This window comes from Schistocerca nitens, chromosome 5 (genome assembly GCF_023898315.1).
Source record: "Schistocerca nitens isolate TAMUIC-IGC-003100 chromosome 5, iqSchNite1.1, whole genome shotgun sequence".
Classification (NCBI taxonomy): Eukaryota; Metazoa; Arthropoda; class Insecta; order Orthoptera; family Acrididae; genus Schistocerca; species Schistocerca nitens.
Window position 1 is genome coordinate 567307095 of NC_064618.1, and position 9766 is coordinate 567316860.

Here is a 9766-nt window from a genome sequence, read left to right on the forward strand (position 1 = left end):
TGAATTCTTTGGTGATATTGTCCCGATAAATGCGGTTTTCAGTTCTCAAGGTTCGGGGAAACAAGTCTTCCAGGCATTCTCTATAGGGTTTAGGTACAGGGAGTACACAAGCCACAGCGAAGGTTCGAGTCCTCTTTGGGGCATGGATGAGTGTGTTTGTCGTTAGGATAATTTACATTAAGTAGTGTGTAAGCTTAGGGAATAATGACCTTGGCAGTTAAGTCCCATAAGATGTAACATACATTTGAACATTTTTACACAGGCCATTACATACGTCCAGTACCTTCACTTTCCACTGTTCCCGACATATCAGCGATCCTGTGTGGGCGGGCACCGTCATCCATAAACAGGAAGTCGGGACCTGATGCACCCCTAGACAGACAGACATAATCGAGAATATTCTCCCTCCATTAGAGCTCTGCTCTGGTGGTACCTCGTTCGAAGACACGCAACGATATTCGGACATAGTGCATAATGCCTACCCACAGCACAGTGCCTATTCCATATGGATGGCATTCACGAACATGTTCCCCTCTCCCTGCACGCTAATTAGTGCCCAGCATCACTTGGCACAGTAAAGTGGAATTCGTCGGAGAATATCACTCTGAACCGCGGTTGCTGACCGCAACCAACATGCTCCCTACACCAACGATGTTGGCGTGGTTGAAGTAGGATGTATGCACCAGACTTCGGAGCATACAAACCAGCCTAATTTAATTTCCACGAAATAGTTCTTGTAGAGACATGTGTACCAGTAGCGGCTGCAAGGTCTGCAGCGGTCTGCCTAGAAATGAGATGTCTGTTTCTTTTCGCCACTACGGGTACTTATCGATACTAGCGCGTTGTGTGCCGTGTGGTGGTCCGTCTACGACCACTGACGCCTTATTTAACCGCGAGATAGCACTTTTGGACACGCGATTTTCTGTGGTCACAGTAATAGCCTGCTTCGCTCCGTCCAACTGCTCTTCGAAGTTCGTAAGCACTCAAATGATGTCTTGTAGATATGTCACCGTACCACACGGAATGTCGCACTAATCGGTTCCACAACAATCTTCGTCAATCACGCGTGAACTGTCGAAAGTGTACAGTTCTTCGTACACACGCTTCGCTGCAGTTAACACGTCCCACCGACTACATTTTCTTTTACTGTAACTGGTCGTGTGTTACGTAGCAATTGTCGGCTGTTCCATAGCATTTGGCAGTTATTTCTTAACAAGTGTCAGGTGTTCCTTACTAATTACCAAGCAGTGTAACATTAGTAGATGCTGTAAAAGTTAACGTAGCACCATTGTAGAAAATTAGGAAATGACCCATGGACAAATTTATTTGACGAATAAGTATATATATGTATTGTGTGCCTCCAATTTATTCGCTAAGGTAACGTACTAATGAAAAAATTGAGATAAATTATAAAGAAACGATATTGGTAAAATGATTGCAGTGAAAGACTGCATCATTTCCTCGCCTTTCCAAACTAAATTAGACACTCAAAGAAGGAGAGGCAGTCAATGTTATAGCAATATTTTGGATAGCAGTTTCAATGCAGCCTTAAAATCGTGTCACAACAGTAAATTGTTCTTTGATTGGAGGTTCGTGACTGGTGTTGACAGGGAAACCATAAAAGCATGGAGCAGTTGTGGAAATTAAAATTCAAAGAACTGGCAACGCCACACCGTAAGAAAGTAGCCTGGCACTGAGATAATTCATGAGTTTCAGAAGATTTCAACTTCCCTTAGAATCGCAAACCAGAACTACAAGAATTTATTATTTAATTTGGACATAAGATAAATTTTCAGACATCAGGTTTCCACTGCAAATCACTGAGAGCGAAAGTAAGTTTTACAGCTGTGTGACATTACTGTGAGGTTGAAGTATAGATTGACCAGCAGAAAATGCTGCTATCGGAGCACAATAAAGGCCAAAAACTGAAAAATGGCTTCCAGTTGCCACATTCTACCTTCCTCAGCAACTTTAAAAATTTGTCCAAAAGTTTTGGCATGCGAATATACTCGCGATTTTTTTAACATGAAACTCAACTCTCGCTCCAAAAAGCTAATGTCAACTGTAACTGTCTCTCACCCAATAGTCATACGCATCCCCTCCCATTTGCTCGTTCTCACTTACCCATTCAGCCCAACACCTTTTCGTTATCTCTTTGTGTCTCTCTGCCACTGTCTCTTGTCTCACGGTCACAGTCTCCTTCGTTCTGTCCCACTACTACTCTCCTTTCATTGTCTCTATCTCCCTCTTGCACTACCTTCCTGCTGTATTTCATACCTTCCCCCCCACTGCTGTTGTCTCTTCTCACTGTCACTATCACTCTCTTCCTTTTTGTCATTGTCATAAACTCTGTCTCTCATTACCACTAGCTTTCACCCAAAACTACTTTCTCTTTCCTCCTGTGCCACTGGTAATGACTACTTCACCCTTTTCCTAGCACTGTCCTGTCACTCTCAGATATGTTCCACTGTCACTGTGTCCTGTTCCTCTCTCACTGCAGTTGTCCGCTTCCCTCTTTCTATACCACAAACACTGTCTACTATCGTCCAGTATTTATTACTTTTCCGTCCTTTTCCCACTGCTACTATCTCGTTCATTCCCAGTATAAAAAACACGAATACCTTAGCACGCCAATATTTTTGAGAAAATTTTTAAGGGTAATGAGGAAGATACAATGAGGCAGATGGTACCCCACTTTTCAGTTAGTATTTTAAACAGGCATATATACGCCTATTTTGCGCTTAGGATAGGAGCATTTTTCCTCTGGTCTCCATATTTTCTCTGTCTCAGCAGATCTTGTCACTCATATGAAAAGAACTTTGTGGGCTAGTAAAATTTTAATAGTTTACTTATGTACAATTGAAATAACGGAAAAGTACACTGGTGTTTGAAATTAAAGCAACAAACCGAAATTTTGCAAGGTAGCCTTTATTTTGCCACGAAACAGCATAATAAGGTGACAGTAAAGTAGAAACGCTATAAAGAAAACAGAACGTAAACAACTGCAACATGCATAACGGTAGACAAAAATGTTCTTCGTTTTTTTTTTTTTTCAACTTAACGGATTTACACACACATTCCGACAACTGCTTAATGAGCTCAGTATGGGGTGTGACCACCTCTGGTAGCAATACAGGCCTGACAAACGACTGGCCATGCTGTGAATGATGTCATCAGTCTCATGTTGAGGCAATAACGCACATTCTTTCTGTTGCGCTTGGAGAGTCGTTGGTGAATGCTGACGTGATGCAACTCGTGTCCCTAGTGCATCCCAGACGTGCTCTATGGGATTCAAATGGGGAGAGTGAGCAGGCCACGCCATGAGCGCAATATCTTCCGTTTGCGGGAAAACATCAGCCACCCTTGCTCTATGAGGTCGAGCATTATCGTCCAGCAATACGAAGTCTTGGCGCGCAGCTCCTCGCGACAGCCACACATGAGGTCCCAAGGTCTCGTCACCATACCTGACAGCAGTTAAACTTTGCCGATTCAACAGTACAATTTCATGAAAATGTGTTCGAGTGATCAACATAATCCCTGCCCACACCATTATGGATCCTCCTCGATATCGGTCTCTTTCCCCAATGGTTGGGTCCCGAAATCGTATTCCACGTTCAATCCAGATGCGAATCCGCCGAGAAACACTGTCCGGAGCAAATCGAGTCTCACTTACGATAAGAACATTGGCACACTGTTCGAGCGTTCAGCTGGCATGTTGACGGCTCCATTCTAGACGTTCCCTTCTATGAAGACGCGTCAAAGGTACACATACAGCCGGTCTCTGACAATAAAGGCCTCGCTACAACACGTCCAGTGATTGCTGCGAGGTCAGATGCCAGTTGCAGTGCAGTGCTAAGGCGATACTGTCGTGCCCTTTCGGCCGTCTATTAATTTGATCTGAGCACGCTATTTAAGCCCATACGAAGGGTTAGTCTCGCATAGTCTCCTGCCGTTATGTAGACAGGGGTGACACCACCAGCAGTCGACCAATGGCCGGCCGGGGTGGCCGAGCGGTTCTAGGTGCTACAGTGTGGAACCGCGCGACCGCTACGGTCGCAGGTTCGAATCCTGCCTCGGGCATGGATGTGTGTGATGTCCTTAGGTTAGTTAGGTTTAAGAAATTCTAAGTTCTAGGGGACTGATGACCTCAGAAGTTAAATCCCATAGTGCTCAGAGCCATTTGAACCAAGTCGATCAATGGGTAACTTATTTTAAATTTACGTAATTTTAGCTGTTGCATGTCTTTCTGACGGATATCTATAATTTCACAATGTAAACGCCCAGAAGATGACCCCTACGTCAGGTTGAAACCGGTTGGCGGTATAATAATAATAAATGCGATTAAGACTGTTTTTGAATAATTGATTAACGGTTTTCTCTTTCTGATGTTACACGATCTTCGTGATGGAGTTAAGATCTCTATAAACTGTCGCCACATTCGAAAAACAACACAGCAATTCACATTAACTCATCGGACCATATCAGTCTGCGACTGTCCTGCTTCCATTGTTCCCATGGCCCTCCACCGCAGAGGCGTTTTCTCTGTGCCGTACTGCACCGTCTGTGATTGTGTACACGGCGATTGTGGGTGTGGGACTAAGCGGCAAACACTACCCCGTTTGAAAGGTACTTTGACTTGTTGGCGTGTTGTCCGTTGATCAGAATGCCATCTTCCGTGCAGGACAGAATCGTAAGGACATCTGTTGACAGTTTGTATGATTATATCGTGAATTAGACACAGGATGGGGAAATAGTGGCTGTTGGTTCAAATGGTTCAAATGGCTCTGAGCACTAAACTTCTGAGGTCATTAGTCCCCTAGAACTTAGAACTAGTTAAACCTAACTAACCTAAGGACATCACACACATCCATGCCCGAGGCAGGATTCGAACCTGCGACCGTAGCGGTCTCGCGGTTCCAGACTGCAGCGCCTAGAACCGCAAGGCCACTTCGGCCGGCAGTGGTTGTTGCTTTAATTTTGGACACAAGTGTAAGTTTACAATTCAAACTGGGTTTTACTGGCACGCAAATTTTGCATGTTCTTCAGTACAACAATATGGTGTTCCCGGAACCCTTCTGACGATAAAGAAGACGCGTTTAGCAGATTTCTCCGTGTTACATCAATTTATAAAATACGTTTTTGGCTTATACAGGAATTTACGTGTAGGATAACTTTGAATCTCTGCACCTCGGAAACGGATAAGGATACCATTAAAATTTTCAAGGTTGTTCGAAATCGGGACGTTTGGAATACATCATAAAAATTATACGTAGTACCAATTGCTGTGCATAGCCATCTCAGAGTCGGCGGCTCGGTTTTGGTACGAAAACAATGGTAAACAAAAGCTTTTGTTGAGGGGGGGAGGGGTGGTCGTGCGGTAGCGTTCTCGCTTCCCACGCCCGGGTTCCCGGGTTCGATTCCCGGCGGGGTCAGGGATTTTCTCTGCCTCGTGATGGCTGGGTGTTGTGTGATGTCCTTAGGTTTGTTAGGTTTAAGTAGTTCTAAGTTCTAGGGGACTGATGGCCGTAGATGTTAAGTCCCATAGTGCTCAGAGCCATTTGAACCATTTTTTTTGAGGGGGGAGGTGATGTTTGAACTAACGCTACCTACAGGAGCCCCTTAAGGACCACCTTATATCACATCAAATACAAAAGGAATCAACTGCTTTGCTGCATTTGCCTAAGCAGCAGGAAGCATGTAATAGCCATACTTTGACACTGTACTGTAGGATAGTGACACTAAGACAGTCCTTCGGGTGAGTATATGAGTACAAATGGTCCCTAGCACAATGGTTATACTAAACACATGACCCTCCCTTTCCTTCACCAACAGAACCCGAGGCATGAGCCCCGGGAATCCCACGTTTATATGCGACGTTTTGGGACATATCAGGTAGCGTAAGCTGTTGCGTCGGTAATGATTGTCATATTGTTCAGCATATACTAACGTGAGAGTTAAATTGTTGCTCCTGTACGTCAAGCGTACTGAATTTTTTATGGAATGACCTTACACTCGGTACGCGGAACAGGGAAATGTCTTACAGCTTACTCAGTTGTCCGTGTACAAAGACTGTGACGCAACTAGAATTGTCAGTGTAGATGAAAACAACTGCTGGTGCAGGCAGATGAAAGCAATGTTTCCTGGGTCGACATGCAAAAACTGCGAGTTAGTGCACCAGGCCAATTCCCACCTGCTTGTTCGATTCAAAACTTCACATCTCGTGATACAAGAAGCACTGAAAATACCCTCCTAGCTTAGTTAATTCCATACTAGCGAATCCAGAATTTGATTAAATTTTAGAAAACTAACAACATATACGAAAATATGATTTTACAGGAATACTGAAGAGAAAGAGACACTTAGCAGGCTTCAACTTTGCTTTCGTTCTTGTCTCCCCTGTGATAGCTGGTTATCTCTTCGTGTGCAGCTTACTGTTTACCGTAATTACAACAATGCTCTTCTTCGATGTGTTTCTGTGAGATCTGATATTCCCTTCTAATCAGCATTAACCTTTGTACTTTTTATTTAATTTTTTGGAGTCTATCTTCTCTGTAACCGACAGTTCTTCGAACACACTGAAACAGAAATGCCTCCATTAAGAAATTAGTACGTAACTTTCAGATCGGTAGCAGCTGCCATGGAATTAGGTTCACTTCATACGTTAGATTCCAAAATCAGATTTCACCATGCTTTGATTCTATTTAAAGTCCAATCACGAGATTCTTCCATAGTAAATTTATTCGCATATGTTACGTTTGTGTTGGTAGTCGCAACAGCTCTACACTCATGTGCTAATGGATTAGCCTAGTATAGAGCAACACCTTCTTTCGCCCTGAAGACGGCGGTTGTGCGCCATTGCATTGATTTCGTGGCATACTGGAAATGTCAGGGAGCTATTGTGATTCACTGACATCTCAGCCGCCGCCCACAACTTCTAGATAATGACCAAAGCCGGATCCTAGGCACCCTCCACCTCGCCACCTGATGGGATAGCATATGTACACAATGTAATAGAGGTCAGCTGACCAGGTTGCACACACAACGAAAGGTGGAAGATTGGTGGTTTACGTCCCGTTGATTTTGAGATTAGTAGAGATAATAATCTCCGCATTGTAAGTGTCAAAATTACACCGATGGCATAAAATTCTGAACTGGATACTTTGTGATGTGAACCTAATGCCTGGAAGCGGTTATTTAGTCTTTTATTGGCATAAATAACTAACAATTCGTAGCAAAAACTGTAGAGTCTTATATACATTTTCGTGTTTGAGAAGAGAGGTCTGAAAATAGTCTGAAACTGGCTTCATTGATTGTAAATTTTTCGACAGTGTACAACGCATTTTCCATTAGAAAAAAACCTACCACTGAGAAATTCTCTTTTCAGAACATTAAGAATTACAAAAAAGGTTGAAATAATTTTTGAAAGCTTGTAATATTGGCACAAATTATAAAAAGAATATCGGAATAAATTTTTTAAGTTCGTAACATTGCTATGTTATACGACGTTTCTTTTAAACGCATTAGCTAAAATAACGATTATTATGTAAAAGTATTTACCATGATAATTATTGATTTGATCTGTGTTTCTTAAAAAACTCTATTGAAATTTAATTAATTAACCGAAGGATAAGACCGATGCTGTGGCACAGGGCTTTTATCGCAGGTTTAGTATGAAACCGTCCGCTGCCTCCAGGTGTTGTCCACATACATAGCGTTCTATCATGAGTCCTAATTGCAGTGATATGATTATGGCCTGTACAAAATTCTACCTGGCGACTTCTTCTTTCATTCCCTTAGCTAGCCATCGAATTTAAACAAGCATTGAAATTACATTTCGTCTCTTTTAACGTTTTGTGCAATATTTTATCTCATCTTACATTTTTAAAACTGTTCGGTACCTGCAGAGTTCTGAGGCAAATATTCTACTATGGTGAGACTTGACTTCTTGAATACCTGGGTGATGGTGATACATCGGCTATTCTGATCGTAGTAGTTCAACCACATTCCTTTTTCGTTATTAGTCGTATGACTGCATTCGTTAACCGTATTTGTTTTTGTAATGATAACTCCAATACTCAAATAACAAGACATTGTGTTCTTCCTGCCACCACACTTCAGTAATTCCTACTAAATCCGGCTTCAGACAATTTATATCTCTTCTCAAGTTCTCTAAACAACTTATCCTGTTATGGGATCTAACATTCAGCACTCCGACCAGTAGAATAACAGATTTTTCATGTGATAACAACACCCTCTTGAGTAATCTCCACCTGGTTGTCAGAGTGGCGAACTATTTTAACTACTGAATATTTTACTTTTGAAATTGTTATCATTATTGAACCCTGTAAGAGAGCTATATGTCATTGGGAAATATAACGGCTATAGATTCCCCTAGCCATAGTACATATACAGGGGGGAGAAAAATGGTGTCACGAAATTTGAACCCTGAATAGCTGATGTCAGTAGGAACCCAAGTTACTAATGTTGTGTATGTCGACAACGTACAATTTTTAAACTACGGAAACCTGGCGCCACGCTCTCCGATTGCTCTGGACAACGCATGACCGCGAATGCTTTGCCTGCCGGAGATAGCAATGTATCCAAGGTGGTAGCGCGCCAGCCTTCAACTCTGGTTGCCTGGGGGCGAATCCATTGCAGTTTCATTATACAAACCCGTCAACAGCTGTTAGTTAGAAAACAGAAAGTCTTTTATAAATTGTGTCGGTCCTGAAAAGGACCTTTTTTGTAGCTAGGACATTGTTCACTTAAAGCAGGTGCTCGAACTGGCGATCCTCTGACGCGACACAGGCTTGGTAACGTCGAACGGTGTTTTGCCGAACTCTTTCAAAGATTCTTGGCATTACCCTGATGTGATTGGCGACATGTTGAATGCGATCCATTAATTCCTCTTCGTTTCTAGGTGGTTCGCGTCCGGGTGGGTGAACTACAACCTTGAAGAACCTCCACAGGAAAAACTCCGGTGGCGTGAGATCTGGTGATCGCGGGGGCCATGTCCTAAGAGCACCTCTGCCAATTACCCGGGTGTCGAAGAGTTTATTTAAATATCCGCGCACAGCGCGACTGTTATGTGCAGGCGCCCCATCACGCTGCAACCACATGCGTAGCCGTATGTCCATATGTCCAGGAGATCTCCCAGCAGGCCGGGTAGAGTTCCTTGCAGAAAGTAAAGGTAATTTGCCCTGATAAGTCGAGGAGGTAGACAGATCGCCCCAATTAGATGGTCTTCCACAATGTCTGGGCAAAGATTGAACGAAAATCGTTCCTGGTGTCCGTGGACGAACGTGACGTGAGGATTTCCCCTTTCGCAGTCATGAACATTTCGAGTGTTGTAAAGGCCATTCCGATGGAAGGTGCACTCAACGGTACACAACAAATTGGTGGGGAAGTCGGGATCTCGTGCAACACGTCGCAGAAACCACCGGCAAAACTCTAGCTTGTGTTCATAGTCCCCCACAGGATTTAGGTCTTGGACAGGGTGGAAACTAAATGGGTGCCGGTCGTCATCCCTGAAATCCTTCCAGACTAACCAATGAGAGACTCCCATGTCGTGTACAACTGCTCGAGTACTTGTCATAGGTGCTTCCTCGAAGCGCTCGAAAACGGTCTCTTCAAATGCAGCATCCCGTCGTGTTTGAGGTCTTCCAGCATCACCATGATATCCCGCTAACGAACTTGTTTCGCCAAGTCGCCGGTGAACTGCTGTAAACGTTTGCGGGTGTGGGTGGCGTCTTGCTGGGTACCGTTC